Source organism: Passer domesticus, chromosome 3 (assembly GCF_036417665.1).
Source record: "Passer domesticus isolate bPasDom1 chromosome 3, bPasDom1.hap1, whole genome shotgun sequence".
In the NCBI taxonomy this organism is placed as follows: domain Eukaryota; kingdom Metazoa; phylum Chordata; class Aves; order Passeriformes; family Passeridae; genus Passer; species Passer domesticus.
The window spans coordinates 73,487,800-73,509,374 of record NC_087476.1 but is presented as its reverse complement, the minus strand read 5'-3'; the positions used below and the strand labels follow the sequence as shown (position 1 = coordinate 73,509,374).

Below are 21,575 nucleotides of genomic sequence, written 5' to 3'. Positions count from 1 at the left end.
TATTATTAATGACTTTGGGAGTTGTACTCCATTTCAGAAAGTCCATCTCACTTCATTAAAAGGTGCATTGTCATCACTAAATTTTATGGCTGAATAAGGACTAAAAGCCATGTTGAAACTAAAAATAGAGAACTACGCAGGAGAGATTTCCCCAAAGCTGATTTTATTCATTAGCATGTGAATAACTTCCTTTGCAGCCTTCACATCATTGAAGGCTGGGCATTCCCTTTCCTTATCCACAAAGCCTTCCCTTTGAAGGGAAGTACATTCACCAGATAGATGGGGGGGGCATTGCCTCCTTTAAGTGTTCCTGAGATTGCTAACAGAAGGAGGCAGATTTTTGTCCTCCAAATGCACTTTTTCCTCAGTAAAGCTGACTTCCTGGTTGGCTTTCAGGGGTCTTTTATGTGAAGGACACCTAAATGCCCCTTCCAAATTTTTAAGGAAGGACTTTCTCTAAAGGGACCACTGATGGACTGAGGCTTGCTGCTCAACCCGAGGAATCTTGCTTTCAATTTTTTTGTGCAGATGACAGAGAACATTTTCATATCCACATGGTGATCCACCATGAATATGCACTAACATTTGAAAAAGAGAATGCTTAATCTAATAGCACCAGACTAGGATGCACTGGAGTATTCTGGATATTACCATACAAGTAACTAAAGCCCATTTGGTTTCAAATTCCCATTCCTAGAAATAATTTTCCAAGGGTTGTGTAACATCACAAGAAATCCTCAGATGTTCTGTTGCCTTCTCAGCTTACTATTTCTGGAAAAACATACGTATTTTTGAAGATATTTGTGATTGTTTTTTTCTTATTTTTAACATTTTGGGAGTCTGTCTGTAGCTGAACTTGGTTTCCTTGGGATTTAACAGCTGAATATATTTATGTTTGGAAAAGTGTATTCTTTGTGAAACATATGGATTTGTGAAAATAAAACAGCACAGCAACTGGCAACAGAATTGAATAGAGGGTTAAATTAAAGGATTTTGAAGTGTCATGCTGACAAACTTTGATGCAACAGGCCAAATTCCAGTTTTAGTTGTGGGAACAGAATTAACGTGGGAACTCCCTGCCCCTCTCCATCCACAACAGAATTTGCCTTCTTTGGCAATAAAACTGGGGGTTATGGTCTTCATTAAGTACATCTTTGTCACATGGGGGTACCTTGAAATTACAGCTTTCATTTTTCTTATCGTCCTCTCTTTTTTTTTTTTCCTAGAATTTTACTTGACTTTTTGGGTGTAGGTCTTCTCTGACTTAGTCACTCTCAATTCCCATCCCACCTAATGGAAAGAAATGGATATTTCAAGAATGTGATTCATCAGGGACCTTTAAAATGTTGGACTGAGGTTTAAATGAATCAGGACTGAATTAAACTGACTAGGACATTGTTGACTGTGGTGATAATATGGAACTGCCAGTTGTGATGGAAGCGTCCAAATTCCAGAGATCACCATTTGACCCAGAGATATCCAGCCTTTGTATTTTTGTTCACAGGTGACTGAATGCTGATATTAAAGAGACATTCCTCAGGCACTCTATGGAGTTCACTGAGGGTCTAATGACTTCTGGCCCTTCAGTGATTCAGCCTACCTGTTAGGTCAGGAACTGCACACGAATTTGCCTGAAATTTGCAGTTGGAAGTTTTCAGCCTATCTGAGAAGGTGAGACATTTACACTTTCTTGCTTTCAGAGAACTTAATCTGGCTATATTTTGCAAACTCCATAATTTTAATTCTGCTGCAGAGTGCAGCAGGTGTGTCCCACTTTAGGCTTTCCAGTAGCTCTTTTTTTTCTTTACTTTCTTCATCTGTTTCTCTCCCCATCAAGTTCACACAGATCTCTATCTCCTGTTTTCTTTGAAGAAAATTCCTATATTCTTGTTTCTTCCTGACCATGGCCATTAGGGACACACAGCTGGTTAAGCAGTCTCACATTGATAGCTTGGAAATCCTTAGCCACAAATCCACTTCCCACAGACCTTAGTGGCATCTGAGCAGCTCTCCTCTTGCCTGAGGAATGGCTCAGCAATTGGAGGAAGTCAAATCCAAAGCTTTTGTATTTCTCCTCCACTGTTTTCTTATCCTCCTGTATCTCCTCAGTTCTTTGCTCCTTCTTGCTGTTTCATAAGACTGACATTACTTTTTTTTTAATCTGCCTTCAATCTCTTTCACCAGCCAGTACTCCAGTACTCTGGCATCCTGTAGTTAGTACAGCTGTTGAGAAGATTTTTTGGCATGGTCCACGACCCTTCGCCAGCTCTTCTTGATCATGGCTTAACCCTAGTGCACTTTTCCTGAAGCAGACCCATCTGTCTATGGATATCACAAGGTGGTTGACACATGGGGGATTTTCTGACTTCCCACTGTCCCCATCCAAGCTGAATTCCATGTTGCTTTTGCTTCTTATAGGAAGAATTGGATTATTTCCCAATGCCTCACTAAGTACCAGAACCATAAGTTTATGATCTTAAAGTCTGGAGAGTGAGCCACACAAACTTTTTGATTCTTTATGTCTGATAATGCTTTCCTGTAAACACTATTTCCAGAGTGCATTACACTGTTTTCCGAAGAAACAGAGTTAAAAATAAAAAAGCAGGCTTTGGAGACTGCAAAGACACTGGATCACCACCTTCCACAGCAGAAAGCAAATAATCTCAGATTACCCCACACTAATAAATATTTGAATGATTATAATCAGCTAGAGAATTTTGTGGACACTCAAAACATGCACAGTACAAGCCACTGCAAATCAATTTCCACCACTAAAGGAAAACAGTTTTCCAGTCAAATACTCTGTGGCGGAATGTTCTTCTCCTGCATGGCACATTTGCAGTTATGATGTTTCAATTGAGGACCTTGGGAAAAAATTCTTGCATTTTAGCATAATCTTTTACTTTGATTGACACCAAAAGTCTACCAAAGTTTAGGTAGATGATTTGGAGACTGTTTTTAGAAAGAGGAGATGGGATCTTCTGGATCCAGCTTTTTTTTCTTTAAAAGAAAATAAACTTAGTTCTGCCTTGTCATGCAGCTTCCTTCAGCCAATGACATCAGGAGAGAAGATGGGACAACCTAATTTTTCAGTTGAAGCTTTTTATTGTGATACCATCCTAGTTTAATTATTGATGATTCAGAATAGTTTCACTGAAGGTAAGAGCATTAGTCCCGGATGATACCAGGAGAGAGAACTGAACTTAGTTCCCTCTTTCTGATAGTAACCATTTCACAAATAGCACAGATTTGTGGTAGGTCCTTCTTGTTTATTTTGTGTGTGTGTCCATATTTGGTTTGGGAGCCTGCAGTAATCTTGCAACAATCTGAAGTCCCAAAATACCACAAGAAAGGGTGTCTTACACTGTCTCCAGTCTAGCCAACAATAAATTATTCCTATGAATACCACAAGGAAGTTGATTTATGGTTTGATTTCTTAAACAAAAAGCTCTGAACAAAGTTCAGATAAGGAAGTAATCTTATGGATGCTTATCTGGAGTAAACTAGTATATCTCTGGGCTTCATTCAAGGCCAAAATGACCACAGGATAGAAAGCATAGAAACTGAAAAATGTATCTCATATGAAAGTACAGAAAGGGTTTAGAAACTGGCATGTTTCTCATCAGGTCACCAACACATTTCAAAAAACCTAATTAATTTTTTTGTGTTTAATTGTTGTCTGTTGCCCTCCCTCTGGTTTCTAATTTCCCCTTTATGCAGTTTATAAGCCAAAAGTTTTTTAAGACTGCAAGGTTAACCCTGGGTGCATGGAAAGTATAAACCAACTTTTCAGCAGTAGGATTTATATGAGGCGGAGAATGCAGGATTTGCCAGGTGCAGACAGATGTAGATGATGGCTGCAAAGCTTTAATACCCTGATGATGGTAACTGTAGACTTGAGAATTCACAGTGAGAAGGGCCAGAGCATGGTACCAATCTGAGCCTTGCAGCATTCCTGAGTTGCAAGTGACAGAATGGGAATCCTCCTCATGTTATGTCAGTTATCCTCTAATTCTGACTAGGCATAAAAGGAAAATAGTTCTTGTTTGTCCATGCAGCTGAGCTCTGCTTAGTTCTGCCTCAGCTAACCCAGGTGCTGTCAAATATTTTAAAACTGATTAAACTTTGTAGCCAAGAACCACCCATTGCTTTCCAAGGATAACAATGACTTGTTTGATTCTGAGTAATCTTAAGGCACCTCAGGGCATGAATTAACTGTAGTGAATTTAGTTGTGTTTGGTTATTGAGCTGTAGAGAAAACCATGGGGAGTGGTGGGTGACATACTCATCGGCTGCATGAGGGATGAGGGATGAGGGAGCAGCTGGGCTGGGAGACAGGGCAAAACCACCGTGACTCTTAAAGATGGGTAGCACAGGAATATCATGGCAACTTTTCCTAAAAGCCTGTGTTTGAGCACCTGGTTGCTGAAAGTCATAATCAGTATGCCTTTAAATTCTTGTTCCTAAGTCACTGTGTAAGATGTATCATGATTCATATGTATTTATCTGTACTAAGTGTGTAGTAAAGTAGACAAACAATCAGAGAATATTTTGACTTACTGCAGGATAAGACATGTGGCAGTTAGATCAAATTCCTAGTATTTGGGTGTGTTCATCCCAGGGATGCCTTTATAATTAAGGCGAAGGTTTGGATGCTCACATCCAGTCAACAGACTGGACCACATGCCAGTTATCCATATTATTCTTCCACCTGAAATGACAGCACCTAAGGCTTAATAGCTTACTCGACAAAACAGGAAAAATTAATCCTGGTTTTGCAAGAAGGCATTGGAAAATAGTTTCTCAAAAATTACCAAATTTGTTCAAGAATTTAAAATGGTCTATGCAGTGTGCTGTACCAGGAGTGAAGCATGGTAAGTAGAAAGGTTTTACTTCCATGCATTTGATATGATATATGTAATTCACTTATTATTGTGCTTCCTGTGATTAATCCCATGATTCATTATGAATGACTTAAAATTCTTTTGGCTGTATGACGTAATCATGCACTTCATAGTACAAAAAAACCCTGAAGGTCATTTGATTGTGCGACAAAAATAAGATGATGATAAATTTAAATTTAAAATTGAAAATTAATAAAAAAAACTTGGAGGAAAACATTTTAGTTTAGTGTCCTTTAATACTTTTATTGTAATATCATTTTTGATTTTATGACTGCACAATCTTTTTCCATCCAGTGCAAAGAACAGGCAGTTTGTATTTACTTTGCAGTTATTTCAGTGGTGGTTTTATTTCCTACTGTGTCTATTATTTATGTTCTCTTAGGCTTTTCTATGTGCTCATAACTCTGAAATAGGCAATTACTTTAGAAATACTGTTTAGGGTGTCTTCAGAATTTCCCTGAGGAGTGGTATATATATTCTACCTCTTTCATATGCAAGGATATGAAACTTGCATGGAGTAGGGTTAGAGGTACTTGCTATTTTCAGATGCCAACTTTGAGTTACCTAGTACCCAAACTTTTTAAAATATAATGCATCCTTCCCTGTACTTGAGAGTTCCACCTGATACAGATTGTTATTGGGAACACACAGACCTTTTCCTTCAGGTACAACTCTTTAGTAGGTGCAATTGTATACAGCACCTAACAGACAACCTTGATGCTGATTATTTTAAGAGATTGTATTGGATACTCCCAGTTGAGGCAAGGATAAGAACAGGTCCCCACAACATCAGCTGCCTTAACTGTGTTCATCTTAGTGAGAGCGACCTCTCAATTTTGAACAGAAGGGTAATTCCAAAATGCTTTATTTTCATTAGGTGGATATGCTGCACCACCAGTGCAAGTCCTTCCTTTATTTTGTTTTTAAAAAAATTTTAAAAAACCAATCAAAAAAGCTTTTTCTATGATTATACTGACTTCCAAATTAATTCTGAACAGAAGAAAACTTTAGAATTATTTTTCCGAGCATTTTTGCTGTTAAAGCCATTGACAAAACTGTCAGCAAGGAGTAACAACAGTAACAAGTGGTTTGCTTCTAGGTATCATGAGCATTTGGGCTATAGAGAAATAGTAAGACTTTAGAGAGATTATGATCCCCTAACCACAGTGCTGCTCACCAGTGTTCAAGCTTTCGTCCAGACCCCATTTGTAATGGTTTAACTCCATTAGGTATCTAAACAGCCAACAGCCTCTCACTTGCAGCTCCTATCCCCTCCAGTGAGGTGATGCAGAGAATCAGCAATGTAAAAGTGTAAAAAAAGTGTATCTCATTGGTTGAGATAAAGAAGTTTTATCATTAAAAAATCCAAACCAAAAACAAAAAAGGGGAAAAGGCCAACAAAGAGAAAGGGAGAAAAAAAATAAAAGTAAAGCCAAAAAAACCAATTACTGCAAAAGAGTAATCACGTACCACCAACCAAGCAATAGCTATACAGTCCCTGAGTACCAGCAGCCACTGTCAATTTCTACCCCCAAGCTTTATATGTTGAGCATGATGCTTTTGATCTGTGTCCCCTCCCCAACTCCTTGTGCACGCCACTGATGGGGTGGATGAGGAGCAGGAAAGGCCTTGATGCTGCATAAGCCATGCTCAGAAATAATTAACACATCCCAGAGTTATCAACACTGTTTCCAGCACAAAGCCAAACTGTAGTCCCATACCAGCTACTATGAAGAAAATTCACTCTCAACCAACCAAAACTAGCACATCTTCCTTGTATTGTGTCTCTTTCCTACCTGTAGTTCTTACTACCAGCTCCCTTTGACCGTGCAATGCGCCTTTCCTTTGTTCAATCTTCAAACAAGGCATTTTCCAGTTCTCAGATGCATATGACATCAAGTAATCTCTGCTGACTGTGACATTCCCTGCTGGTTCCTGGATGCCACTCTGTCCCAAAACACCCGGAAGTAATGGTCTTAACAACATATTTTAATTTAAAGTAATTACAAAATATCTTAGGAAAAATTCTTTCTTTTTATCAAGTCTGAACTGAAAGACTTGGAAAAGAGCAGCCCACACATCTGGCAGAGAACAAGAAATTATGTATGAGACAGACACAGGGACAGATGAAGGTGTTAAATTTGTATCAGCGTAATTTATTTCTATTTTTCCTTTCATCTTTGTCTGACACTGCAAATTTTAAGGATGTTTCACAGCAGTGAATAGACACAGTGCAGTGTTTCTTTTCCCTATTTGATGGACAAAAGTCTACTAATAATAGTATTCTCAGGGTCAGAGAGAGTTATCAAATCTGATCATGATAACTGCTTAGAGTAGAAGAACCAAGCAGTAGTGTACTAGAGCAGTAAAGAAAAGCAGAACTAGGGAATAGCAATGTGGTCTCCTATTTCTGTATCATATATTCATGTGAATCTGATGCTGTGTAACAAACTCAGAAAGGTGATGAGAGGCTGTATCTCAAATTTTCTCTCTCACTTGTGAAACTGACTTGGTGGTAGGAAGACCAGGCAGGGACTAGGAAATCTGGTCTTTGTTGGAAACATCTGTGAATTCCAGAAACTCCAATGTGTTCCAGCTCATTCCTACCCCTCCTGCCCATCAATGACTTGCTGTATGTCCCTCATCCATATGGATATGTTTGAGAATTAATGCTATTAAAGATAAGGAAGGATTAGGCTGATACTGCAGCCATACAGATCTCACAAGTCAGGCAGGGCTTTGGATTATGGGATTTCTCAAGGTTCCTTCCAACTTTACATCCACACGATTTCAACGTTTGCAATACTCATATTACATAGTGGTTAAAGATAGCTGATAGTATAAATTTAACATGTAGAGACATATGAAAAGTTGTCTTTTGGTTTCAGTGGGAGGTGTGACTGGATTTAACTTACTTTTCCAGATGAAATTATAGGTTCATTTCCTCATTTATTTGTCTTCCAGAACTTGGATTGGAGGGTGCATATTTCCTGAAGTGAGAGGTTCTGGGATTCTCTTTGTACACTGTTATAAAATATGCAGCAATAGAGGGAGTTTCAGTCAATATAACATAAAAATAACAGAAGCCTGAACTCAGGTCTTGAAAGGTACTTACAATGTTTTTCAGGTGAATTTTATGTTTTGTGATTGCATATTTAATTCAGGTTTTGGTAACTTCATCTGGCAGGGTTATGGCTTAATAAATGAGTGGAATAAAAATACAGAGAATTTCACACCAAAATTTGACAGCTCTTTAATAACTGCAGGAATGATTGGAGACTCCTTCCTCTGAAAACATGTTCTACATGAGAGGTAAATGGATGAAGGAGAAAGAACAACAGAATCTGGGGTTATCCAGTTCTTGGCACTGAAGGTGAATTGGATAGAACAAGAGATTTCTGAACACCTTATCTGAACTCTGAGAAGCCAGCCCAATTTCCAAGTATTTTGAAAACATTTTTTTCTCAGATTCTTAATTTTTTATTAGTTTTTATATCAGTACAATAAACAGTAAGTGACTGATGATTGAAATAATATTCATAATAATCTTACATGGAAAAAATCCAAAACTTATGCTTATATTAAGATATGGGACCAATGAAAAAAGTAACCATGAGAGTCAGATGGATATTAGATCATGCCCACTATTCTGCTTCAGTATCTGATTTTTCCTGTGTAAATATGAACTCATTGCCTTGAGCTCAGACAAAGATTTTATTATTAACATACCTGGAAGCAATTCTTATCTTTAATGTTCTAAGTTTCAGCATCAATACCAGTGCAGCCACATGCTGGTCATTCTACCTAAAAAATAGAAGTTTTCTCTTTTTAAAATCTATAGCAGTTGTGAAAACACAAAGGCATGCAACATAGCACAGGAAGAAAGTGCGGGGCCTTTATAAAGTAACTGACATGGCTAAGCTGGAATAAGTATATTCTGTGGCACTGTACTTACTGAAATTTAGCTTCAAAAAAAATGAAAATCCAGATATGGCCATAGCAAGTACTCATTCACAAAAATAAAATTAAAAAAAAAGAAAAAATCCACCCCTCAGGGCAGAAATTAACCACTTTGAAGCCAAATGTCTCAAGCAGGTACTTGATTCTAGATTGGAATCAGTAAAGGGATACCACAGACAATGATGCTACAATGTCCTGAAGTCATAGCAGACATACAATATTGTGGTTACCTGATTTTAGTATATAAAGCAATAATGACTAAATGTATTCTGAGGAAGATTAATAGCTAAAGGGCAGTGTGAACTTTCATTCAATCTGAAAGATCAATTATTAAAACTAGATTCTACTGTAAAAAAAATCTTATACTGAATGAAATGTTCCTCTAGTGCAAAGGACCAGTATGAGGTCTATGTACCTTTTAAGTCTTTAAATCTCTGCTGCACAGCATGATTGTTCCTCAAGGACCCCACAGGTTTTCAGAACAAGGGTGAGTTTTATGAGAGGTGGACCAGTCTGTAATAGTAGTGCAGAGAGCAGTAAACAGTGAGAGAGATGGCAATCTGTTCTCAGACCAATATTTCTAGAACATGGGCCTAATTTGTAGTGTAGTGCAGGAAATCTGTTCTGTCCTGGCTTTTCAGGACATAGTGAAATTAGTATCTTTGCATTTTCTAAGGGAGTAGCTGAGAATGTGTACACAGCTATATATACACAGCTATACTGTCAATTTCAACACAAAAAGGAAACAGACTGGGAAGTGAATATTTTTTTTCTCATTGTTTTCATCACAGACCATATTTACAATATAAAAAAAATTGGAGAAAGGATCAGTTTCCACCCAAACGGATCAGCTCAGAGTGAGATACACTGCCAGGAGTGCATGTGGATACTATAATGGAGAAGCCTGAAATACTGCCATGTCTAGAATAAACACTCTGACAATAAGAAAGAACAAGACAGCATATTTAATGAGGCACCAACTTCTTCTTCATATTATAATTTGTTACAGGGTGAAGAGAATAAAGCAATATACAGCTTTACAAAACACAGCCCTCAGAGTGAATCATCTTATTTATCCAGGATGTCATTTCTAAACTACATTCACCCTTTCTATATGCTCTTCTATATGCTCCTTTCCTCTTTGGTAATGCCTAGTTTACAACAGAAAACTGGAACACAGGAGACATTTTGTTGGTGGTGGGGCTTTCGGTTGGTTTATTTTTTTATTTATTTTTTTTTTAATTTTTATTGCTGTATTGGACAATATTCGTTGTTGCTGTTGACTTTATCTCAGATGCACACTGAAGTCTGTACAGCGCAAATAAAGTGAAAGACTCTCAGAAGAGAGATCCTGATGGATCCTGTGAAAGCTTACCATAAACAAAACAGGTCAGGTCAGATTCAGGGTTGAACAGACTGTCTATAAATCAACTTTGGGCGTTCATTTGCAAAGCCCCATTTCACTGGCAAAGGTGTTGAAAGTATCCTGAGAGGATGCAGAGAAATTCTACACCAAAGTACTTCTGGGAAACCTTTTGATATAATGTGACTTCTTACATACATTAGGAAAGTAATCTACCTGCCTTTCATTTTTACTGTGTTAAGGGGTATGGGATTATGTATAACTTGTTTGTACTTAAACACTATTATGATTTTTCCTAAACCTGTAAGATCCTGAACTTTGGCTAACCACTTGGTTCTAGATGCAAAAAATCCCCATCACAAGTAAAAGCAATGGACCACATGAAAACTAATACTAACAGAGGAAGTTAATTGGAATGTGGTAAATTGGGCTCCCAACAGTGTCACAGAAAATGGGATTTTCTGCAGCTGAATAACCACAGATGAGATAATATAACTGCAAGTCTTCCTTGATGACTGTGTAGGCTGAAAATATAACACTTCTTCAAATATGCTGGTAGGTCACAATACAGGTAAAGGGAGGCTACTAAGGGTGCCTACAGTATTAGTTTACATTTGGAGATCAAAATATTATACAGACAGACAGACAGACTTCTGTGGACAGACTATGGAAATGGCTAGGGTGCAGATGGTCAATTAGGGCATGAGTGTCATTTTAAGGATGCAGCTAGAACATAACACTCATGCAGCCAGCATGTTCAATCACACATAAAACTCTGTGCAGTGTGGTGGCAAGAGGCACACTGAAACTTCTAAAGCTGAAGTTAGTACAGCAGCCAGCATATTGGTCCTCCTCCTGTAAGACTCAGCTGAAAAGACTCAGTGTGATATTTTTTAACAGACTGAGCCCCGAAGCAAAGTCTGTTCAGTCCAGTTATTCTGAAAAATAAGATTTCCCCCCCACTGTTCTGTTGCTTCTATTGTAACTTTGGCCAAACACAAAAAGGACAAGAGTTTTGGGGCTTGTGCTTTCTTTTGTTGTGAAATGCTTATTTAAAACAAAAATAGTAGGTTTTATCTTTTCCCACCATCTATTTTCCCATTTGGGTTGGTTTGAGTTTTTTAGGGTGATTGCATTGGTGCTTGTTCATTCAAACTGGTTCACATCTCTAATTTTCCATCAGACTTTGAAGACATCTCTCTTGTGGCCTCAAGCTGAATCTATGTATTCATGGTAGCTGACCAGGCAAAATGGGTAATTTTAATCCACAAACATTGTTTGTGTATGCAATTACTCATTTTGTAGTAGATTTTGCCTGGTTCACCTCCAATACCAATGTTAGAAATTCAATTTTTTTTACCAAATTTCAATAAATATAATTTTATTTTAAAATCACAGAAAAAGGTTAAAAAAATAATTTACTGATGTACTTTGATGTACTTTGTGTAGCTTATTTGGGTTATTCTGTATCTTGTTTTCCTGTCACCTCCGTCCAAAACACAGTTACGCAGTTGTAAAAACCTCGTATCTTTTCTTAGTTGTGTTCAACAGGCCTGATCTATAAGAGCACTGTAAAATGAACAAAGTACACTGCTGACAAAAGACACAATAAATATAAGTGTTTTGTGCTTGTATCATGATAAACAGTCTTATGACCAATAATAAGAGGCAAGCAATTTCCTAACAGGTTGATGATCTCTAGAAAATGATGGTTCCTTGACTCAAACATCTCTTTCTAGAGATTGTGCTATTTCACCCTCTGAATTCATCTGAAAAATAGAAACCACAGTTAAACCACTGTTCCCCACCAGGCACCTATATGTGGTATCTGGAGTTTCTGTTAAAGTCCTGTGTTCCTGACTGACCTGTAGAGACTGCATAAACAAAAGCATTGTTATAAATGCATAGCTCCAGTATGTGCATATATGATCTCAGACTTGGTGCCTTAATAGCAGCTTTGTGGCTAATCAATTTACAGTGAGATGTAAACAGGAAGTACTCATTTCTCAAATGCCTGCAAAGTGTGGTGAATGGCCTGGACCTTCAGGTCCCAATCAAAGGCATCTGAGACGTGAATGCAAGAGATGCTTGACTGCAAAGATCCAGTTGCTCACTAGTGTTTTGGTTTTGCTTGCCAAGAATTGCAAGACTGGTCCTAATGCTTAATCATGCACAGGCCACTGATCAGTGCAATGCTGAATTGTACACAGAGCAAAATAGACATTTAATTTTATTGCTCTCTTAAGGTAGACAAGCTCTCTCCAAGAAGGCTGGAAACACCAAAATAAAAAGGGAAAGCATAAGTATCCCAAATAATTCCCGATTTTGACATGACTTTGCAAACAGTTTTTTCACAAAATGAAACTGTGCCCTCCGCTGTTCTCATTCTCTCTTTCCCTTGGAGAAGAGGGATTTCCATGAAAACAAAAGTGGCATCCATTTCACTTCTGTAATTCAAGCCTTCTTGCAGTGTTTAGAGTAATGTAATCACATACCTGCTGTAGCCCAGGTATCAGACATGCAACATAGTTTTGTCCCTGAAAACCCAGAGCTCTCTCCAAAGACACACACTATTCATCACATCTTCCTGAAGCTGAGACAGGGTCACTGACTGAAGGGCAAGTACACCATGGCTGGATCAGTGCTGGTTGTTTGCATGTGCATCCCCCTGAATTCTCTCAGGGGAAGCATTCCTGTTGTCAGGAAACACTTCACAGTAACTTTTTTTTTACAGAAGACCCATGTTTTCACACTGCATTATTTTTTTATTACTTTGCATGTTAATTACCTTTATTTTCTAGTGCTGGCTATGTTAGATGAGCGACAAAGTAAACATCTGTCAGGAAGTATGAGAACTGCATTAAGGTGGGCATGTTATAAATGACCAGGGTGTCCTATTGCTATTGTGAGATACAGATTTATATTTTGTTGCTAGATCCATCTGGGTGACCATTTTCAAGATTAACCCCTTGATGGGAATTCTGACTGACTAATTCTGGAGTTAATGTATCTTCTCTTTTATTAAACCAGCTGTGTGGTATCACAGTGGATCTGTAAATAACCTGAAAGTATCCAGGTTTTTGTTTTCTTACCTGTCAATATGAGATTGTCTTGGCCATGACTTTTCCTCAGCCATGAGATACTGTAAAAACAAACAGGTTAAGGGACAGAAAAGCCTTCAGATGTCTGAAAACATTTCAGAAGTTGCCAGTCTGTCCTGTGCTATGTCCCAGAGATCCCAACATGGCTTCTGGTTTGCCTGAAACCTGGCCAAAGCGAACTGGTGCCCAAAGGAGCCCACCTTCAAGGTCACACAGCCTAGCACCCACTGACCTTGTGATGACTGAGGGCTTGTAGGGCCATAGTCCATATCCATAGCCATGTGACATCCTTACTCACAAACAGTTGAACTGTGTCAGGGTTGAAAATTAGTAACAAATTCATGGAAGGCTGTGCTGCATAGTTTCCCAAATGTCTCCACCTATGCTTTACCCATTTGAATGAGCACTGCTGTCCCACCCCAGACACCTACTGCCTCAGCAGAGTTCCCTAGCACTCTCTTTCACTCCCTGGTCTCATCCTTTCAGGTTATCCCTGCTTTGCTTTAAGCTGATGCCACCCACTCCTGCTGCCAACATCTGCTGCCATCCTGTCTGCAGGCTTCTGCCAGCCATCCTGTTGCGCTTCTTCCACAGCTGACAGCCCCAGCCCCTCGGCTGGGGGTCCAGGAAGCAGAAAGCAAACAAACAGGCCAACATCAAAGCAGCCATCAGCAGTCTGCCCCCACCCCCAATTTCCCCTTTCCATCTGTTGACAATGAAAGGAGCTTCCTCCACGGAAAGCAAGGGCTTCTGAGCTCTACCCCCCGTGGCTGAGTAGCTGTACTCTCTGAGCCCTTATTTTGTCTTTCTTCCTTTTCTCTCAAGGAAAACTGAAGGAATAGGAAGGATGAAACATTCTGTTGGAAAAGCAGGGCCAAGCCTAGGACAACCCTAGGACATGCTATCAAAAATCATGGCACTAAAAATTGCTCCTCAGATGCTAACAGTGGCAATGCACCAAAAATACAGCCTTATGAAAGGTGGCGGCCTGGCAGGACAATAGCTCCAAGAGACCCCTGCCTCAACTTGTAGTCTGGCCTGGCTGAGAGCTAGGAAACATGTTCTGCTCTAGGCTAGGGAATTCAACACACAGGAACATTTCCAAACACTGTGGCAAACCAGCACAGAGTATCTTAAGCTTGTGTTGAAGCTCATAAACTTTCCAGGATCTAAAGCCCCCTTGGAGGCAGGAAAGTGGCATGCTGGAAATGTCTCTTCAAATGCTCACATTCCTGAGTTGTGTGTGGGGATATTTCTGGGCACCACTAGTCTTCCCAGACCACAGCTGTGGTAGGGATTTTTTAACAATCTAAGTGTCCATGTATTTGACTGGGAGCATTTCACAGCTTGTTTCATTTATTAATGTAGAGGTGGGAAATACTTTCTAAACCCCAGGTTTCTTGTTGGTATTGGCTTGATATCCATCCAGGAGCAGACAAAACAAAGCATCCATTCACAAACAGATGTTCTTGTATTTGCTAATTGCTTTTTAATAGAGCAGTCTTGTCTCATGTAAGAATATGTGTTGTATGAGTACATGTGCAGATACAAAGGAATTTGGACTCTAATTTCCCAGCCTTTAGGATAAGTCCTTCTGGCTAAGAGATTGTGCCACCTGAAGAGAAGGCTCCAGGGAAACCTTATAGCGGCCTTCTAGTGTCTAAAGGGGGGCTACAAAAAGGTTGTAAAGTGGCTATTAACAAGGGCATATAGTGATAGGACATGGGATAATGGCTTTTTAATAAAAGAGGGTAGGTTTAGATTAGGTATTGGGAAGAAACTCTTTACTGTGAGAATGGTAAGGCACTGGAATAGGTTACCCAAGGTGGTTATGGATGTCCCACCTCTGGAAATGTTCAAGGCCAGGTTGGATGGGACTTTGAACATGCTGGCCTAATGAAATATGTCCCTGTCCACGGCAGAGGGATTGTAACCAGATGATCCTTAAGGTCTTTTTCAACCCAAACCATTCTATGATTCTTTGATTCTCCAAATCTCCAGGTTAAGTGGGAATGGTGGAAATTTCACTGTAAGGAAAGAAAATAATGCTCAATGCAATTGAGAGGGTCAAGAGAGAAGAAAGCAATAGAATATGACAGGTAAAATCTTTCCTGTTACCTATATAATTTCTGCCTTTTGCTTTAAGCAACTGCTACTGTAAACACTGAGTTATTATGTAAAACAGAACAGCCTGACTACACCACACCATACTTTAGAGGAAAAGGTATAAAATGTGGCTGGGGCTTATTGGGATTTTAATATACTCTCCTTTAGGTGCCTGGTGGGCATGTGTCTGCCTAATTTGTATGGTGAACTTAATGCTGGGTGTTTTGAACCCATTGGGAATTATCAGAGTCTGTGTAAATACTGTAGGAAGATAAATTCAGATTTAATTTTTATTATTGTGTTATGTTCCTTATTAGGTGCACAGATATAAAGCATTACAACCAAGTAGGTCCTCTGTGGATCTAGCCTGCAACACAGAAGATGAAATTCTGATAATTTTTAAATATTGGAATAGCACCAATTTATCTTCATTTAATGAGATCATAATCTAGCCTCCTGTCTTTTCATGGTCCTAGCAAACTGCATATTGCAAAGTTCACTCATTAGGCTTCAATAAACATTAATTTAGTAAACTATTTCTACTTTAAAAGAATAGCACTGATTTGCAACCCAGCTAATGGCTTTAATCTCTATGTACTTGGCACCTCACCAAACTTAGAAGTCTATATTATAGTAAATGTAAAGAAAAAAACCCCAAAATTTCAATAACAACAAAATGAACGATCCTATAAAAGAGGTCATATAAAATATCCTATGTTTTAGCAATAGTTTTTCTCTCTCAAATAAATAAATAAACGAATAAACCTACTCCTTCATTTGGCTAAGATTACATGATAGGGCACAATGTATTTTAAGGAAGATTTTCTGAGATCAGAAGCAAAAAGTTTGGCTGTTTCTCCTTGGAAAAGAAAAATACAACAGTGTTGTAATAATCTCAGAGATAAAAACAGAGAAGACTTTTCTCTCCTTAGTTCTCCATTATGAATTTTTTCATAAATTAGCCTTAGCCAGTGGTATAGCAAGCAAACACCACTTGAGATATTCAAAGCTCAAAGTGTTAGTTTCAGACCTATACCAATTTCATTAATATTTTCAACTGGTGATACTTACAGACAGGCTGGAATCTCACACAGAAGCCCAAGACAAAACATGACCAATCATTTCAGTGTGACTGAAGGCTGAGTATATCAGACAGATCAGGAACTTGTGTTTGGACTTTCTATCCTACAGGCTGTACTTCACCTCCAGGGCTAACACTCATAGGTGAGGGTTACTTTCTAGCTTCCTCATTTTTTAATTGATCTTGACAGCTTTCTAAAAATTTTGGTTTAATCCCATTGCAGAAGGAAAAAAAGCAGTGTCTCAAAAAAATTGATAATTTTTTTTTAAATAGGATCCTTGTACCAGGGCAGCCTCCAGAAATCAGCCCCAAATGTGATATAAACCTCTTCAATCAATGTGTGCCAACAAGAATTGTGGCTAGAGATAAGGCTAGAAGTCAAGCAAAATGGATTTTCCTACAAATTTCCATTAAGGCTGCAGAGAATAAGTATTGTAGCCCCTCACATTGTTAAGTCCTACCTACATTGGTCTATTTGAAGAAAACAAACAAGCCCCAAATTGTGTATTTCTCAAGGGGAAGAAGGGACATAGGTTATACAGGCATCAAAGGGTCTCTTTAAGATACATCAGTAATTTGTCTTTCTATAATTCAATAAAAAGCTAAAAACTGCAGTACGAATGGACACATGCAATCGGCCAGAGCCACATTGTGGACCATAGCCCAAATATATCTTTTCTCCAGAGGGTTTTAATTTGTTAAATGAGCAGAGGTAGCTGGGCTCAGCTTAACAATAAGTAAGCCCATTCTGCCATCTACTGGGTCTTTGATATTAAGGTGGTGAAAATCTGGTTAATCATAAATGTGATAAAAATGAAGCAGAACATGCCTCAAAATGTTCACAAAATTACATAAGAATTATCAGTTAAAAAAAAACCAAACAAGTTACCCACAATTCTTCTTAGTATGTCAACATGTATTGTTTTGCTTTAACATTAACAAAATGAAAATTCCATCTTGCTTATTTTAGGTGTCATGTGACATCTGTATTTAAGGTAAAGCTGGGAAAACTAATCAGATTGTGTTAAAATATTTATGTCTGGAACAAAGTGTTGCGAGTTTTTTTTCTCTCTTAAAATTTCATGGTTCAATTATAAAATTTCTAACCCCTTTAATAATGAAACTATCTCCTTTCAATGTTCCCTAGATTTTATCCCTGACTTTAAGTAATTTCTGATTCATTTTTCAGGTTACAAGCTGTACTGCATTTTCTTTAACAGAAGTTTGTCTGCAAAACATGAAAACACTTTCTTAGACCACTATCAGGATGGTCTTAGACTTACTTTTAAATATAGAGTAATTTTTCTATTCAGATTTTTTTGGTTTTTATACAAGATGTAGGTCAATGTAACTTTCAGACGGTCACTGATATAATGTCAAGCAGTTCTAACTACCCCTTCCCTCAGACCCACTTCGCAGTCTTGTTTCCTCAACAGAAAAAGCTTTTACATTAGCCTGGAACAGTCTGGAAGATTTCTGGCAGTGTTTTTAGTAGTATTTTTGCTGATGAAACCAGCAAAGACGTCTTTGGTCCATGGTAGTTGTCTTCTGACAGGCACACAAAACCTGTAGGTTGAGGGTCTGAGATTTATCTAATATTTTCTGGTGAGTGCTCGCTGAAATCAAATTATTGATATACTGTAGCAATAATTTGTTTTAAGATGCTTAATGTGAAGTTCCATAAATTGCAGGCATCAGTTCTGGACTTAAGTTCGCTCTTTTAACAACAAAGAGACCTTCTGATACCTGTATAACCTATGTCTCTTCTTCCCTATGAGAAGTACACAGGACCACCCATCTTTCTGGCAGTGATTTTACTCCACAGCCTGTGTAAGCACAACTGTCCATATGAGAGCAGTGAGTAGGAGATTTAGTAAGATTGATTTACGCTGAGTGGAATCCTGTGCACCAAGTTTTTTGTCAGATCACCAGACTGTGCTCCCTCACAATGGGGGAGCTATGGAGGTGGCTTCTCTAAGAAACTGCTAGAAGTTTCTCCAAACTGGACTTGATGCTGGCTAAGGCTGAGCCCATCACAGTGACAGTGAAAACATATCTGGGACAACACAGTTAAGAAGGTGGGGAGGGAGGAAAGAACCTTAAACAGGAGCAATTGAAGACAAAGAAGGGAGGAATGAAAATATGCAATAGAAAAAGCTCTGTGGTCACCAAGGTCAAGGAAGAAGGAGGGGGAGAAAGTGTTCTAGGTGCTGGAGCAGAGATTCCCCTGCAGCCCATGGTGTAGACCTTCATGGGACAGCTGTACCCCTGCAGCTCATAGAGGTCCACAGAGGAGCAGAGCGTCTGGAAGGCCTCATGCCATTGCCCGTGGATGTCCAAAGGAGGTTGCAACCCTCTGGAAGCTTGTGTTGGAGCAGGATTTCTGGTAGGACTTGTGACTTCAAGGGGAATCGACACTGGAGTAGTTTGTTAAGACCTGCAACTTATGAAGAAGTTAATGGAGGACTGTCTCCCATGGGAGGGACCCCATGTTGGAGCAGAGGAAGAGTATGAGGAGTCCTTCTCCTGAGGAGGGAGTGGCAGAGACAACCTATGATGAAGAGACCACAACCACTATTTCCTTCACCCTTCTGCTGCTGAGAGGAGGAAGTGGAGAAAATCCGGATTGGTGTTGAGCCTGGGATGAAGGGAAGGGTGGGGAAAGATGCTTCTAAGGTTTTATTTGTGTGGGGAAAAAAACCCTTAAAAAAGTTCCTGGACAAGTTAATGCTGAAATGTAAGGCCCCAGATTCCATTCCACTGAAGCTGGATTTGCAATTTCTATCTTAATCCCTAAAACAACACTAACCTTGATGGCTGAGGTTTATTCTACTCAAATGCAGATATTGGTCACAAAATTCAGGCTGCAATTTTCCAGGGGAGCAAAACTACCATTTTATTTGAACTGCATATGTTGTGAATGCCTTCTTCAAGGGAAGCATTGAACCTCTTTTTTTCTGCCTATTGACTAAATACACTAGAGAATGTCTGCTCACCCTTACTGTAATACCCACAAGGACATCTTGATATCACCTCCTGGAGTACCTTATGATATAGATATATAGCCTTGATTTTGTCATTCTAACTTTACAGTCTTATGAATTACACAAATGTGGATAAGAGAGTTTCAGGACAACCAGTCTGTTTCAGCCTTTTTTTTTTTTTTTTATTATCATGTCTTCAGCACAAAACTTCAATACATTGTAATTTTCCTCTTCTCTGAAAAGCATCTGTCTCAAAAAGAAAACATGAGATTATAAAAATTAGTAGTGAAAAAAAACAAGGTTGTATGAACTCAGGCCAGTGGAGAGAGTTAGTCTGACAATAATAGTCTCATTACATGCAGATTAGAGATTTGTAAGGTGACATCTCTTTCGCCTGCCTCATTAGGACAAAGAAAGTCAAATACTTTGCAATGTGCTGCCTGCAGAATGCCTTCACTTAACAGTCAGCTCCTGGGGGGACCCAGACAACCTGTTCTGGAGCTGGATAGAGTGTTGTTTTCAACCCTGAGCCTAGACAATGAGAAGAGGTGAAAGAGAAGACTGCAGCAAGGGGACAGAGAGACTGCAACAGTTTGCAACAGCTGGTTTGGAAGTAGGCTGTGCTGCTCCAATCAGTCTCCAGCTAGGCTTTCTGGAATGGGATAGAGAGGGGCAGCAATATACTAAATCAATATTCTGTGGTACTTTAATATGTCATGTGTGATTTCAAGGAAGGCAAACCAGGAATGTTTGGCTTGACATACAATACATTAGCACAATAATTTCTCCTGTGACATGATTTGTACAATTTTAAAACAGCCTTGGAATGGTGCAAAAGGCAAGCATGGGTAATTTAATCTGAAGAGAGCATGACAAGCAATGAGCATGCACTAAGATTATGGAAAAGTGTAATGCACAAAATCAGCCAAAAGAGAAAACTTCCTTTTTAATTGTTGACTGGCACATAACAGTGTACATATATTGTTACAGCAATTTTTGTAAGAGCTTTGAACTTGCTAACCAAAATTTTAACTTTGTCTTTACAGAAAGTGAATTTATTTTCTTTTTTTAATTGATTTTATGCAAAATGTGAGTACAGGCAATTCCAGAAAATATTATGTACATTTTTCAGTATCAATATTAATAAACAAGACAGCCAGAGTCCTTTCTCTAGGTCTGTGGCAGAATTTGATTGTCTCCATACTGCTATATGCTTTTAGTCTCTCTCCAAACAAGGCTGGATGCATAAAAATGGGTGTTGGAAGTGGTCCATTGCCCATAGCCACCACCAGCTCTCTGGTTTGCTTCTTACCATGTCTGAGAGCTGAGACAGAGACTACTCTGGTAGTTCAAGTACTGGTAACCAAATTACCTGAGAAGCTCCCTGAAATTGTTTAATAACTACAAGAGGCTACATCCTCAGAATTCCCAAATCCACAGTCAGTACTACTATGCTGAAACTTTTTGAAGTCACTGCTGTCAAGCAAGTCACTGTTAATCCCAGGGTATGGACTAATTTTCCATCAGTCTCCTGTGTCTGGATTGGATAAAAGTAGAGGCACTTCCTGATGGTCATTATCCTCTGTCCTTTTTCCAGGTCACAGGAAGAGAAGACAGCAACCAGCCACCACTTCAGGAATCTCCCTTTTGTCACATCATGCCCCTGTCTTTTGAACATTACACTATTTCACCAGTGATGTTGCTCCCACACAACTATTTTTCATAGAAAGCATACTCATCATCATAACGTTGAATGAAAATGGGCAATGACTCAGAGAAAACGGAGTGCAGAAGTCTTCTCAAGTATTAACCAAAGAACATGAATAGGAAGCATCCCTGCTCTTAGAAGTAAGATTCATTATGCAGTCACAATGGAATTATGAGACATCATCTGTGATCAGTATTTTTGTGCATGAAGAGCAGTAGCTTTCCAGCCAAAGTGGCCATGTGAGTGGATCTGATGCTTAGGCTTATTTTCAGTCACCTCAAGCAATTGGCTTGTAAAAGCTACATGGCACACAGACTATCAATGGGGATAAATGGCTTGCTGATTGTGTGACTGTCTGGGGCAGATGG

General features: G+C 38.9%; 1 long non-coding RNA gene across 1 annotated transcript; it reads left to right on the top strand.

Annotated features, from left to right (window-relative positions):
- Positions 1-1,532: 1,532 nt before the first annotated feature.
- LOC135298154 (uncharacterized) lies at positions 1,533-21,246 on the top strand. The gene is made up of 2 exons (XR_010360149.1): positions 1,533-1,671; positions 21,097-21,246. It is a non-coding gene; the product is annotated as an uncharacterized LOC135298154 (long non-coding RNA).
- The last annotated feature ends 329 nt before the right edge of the window (positions 21,247-21,575 follow it).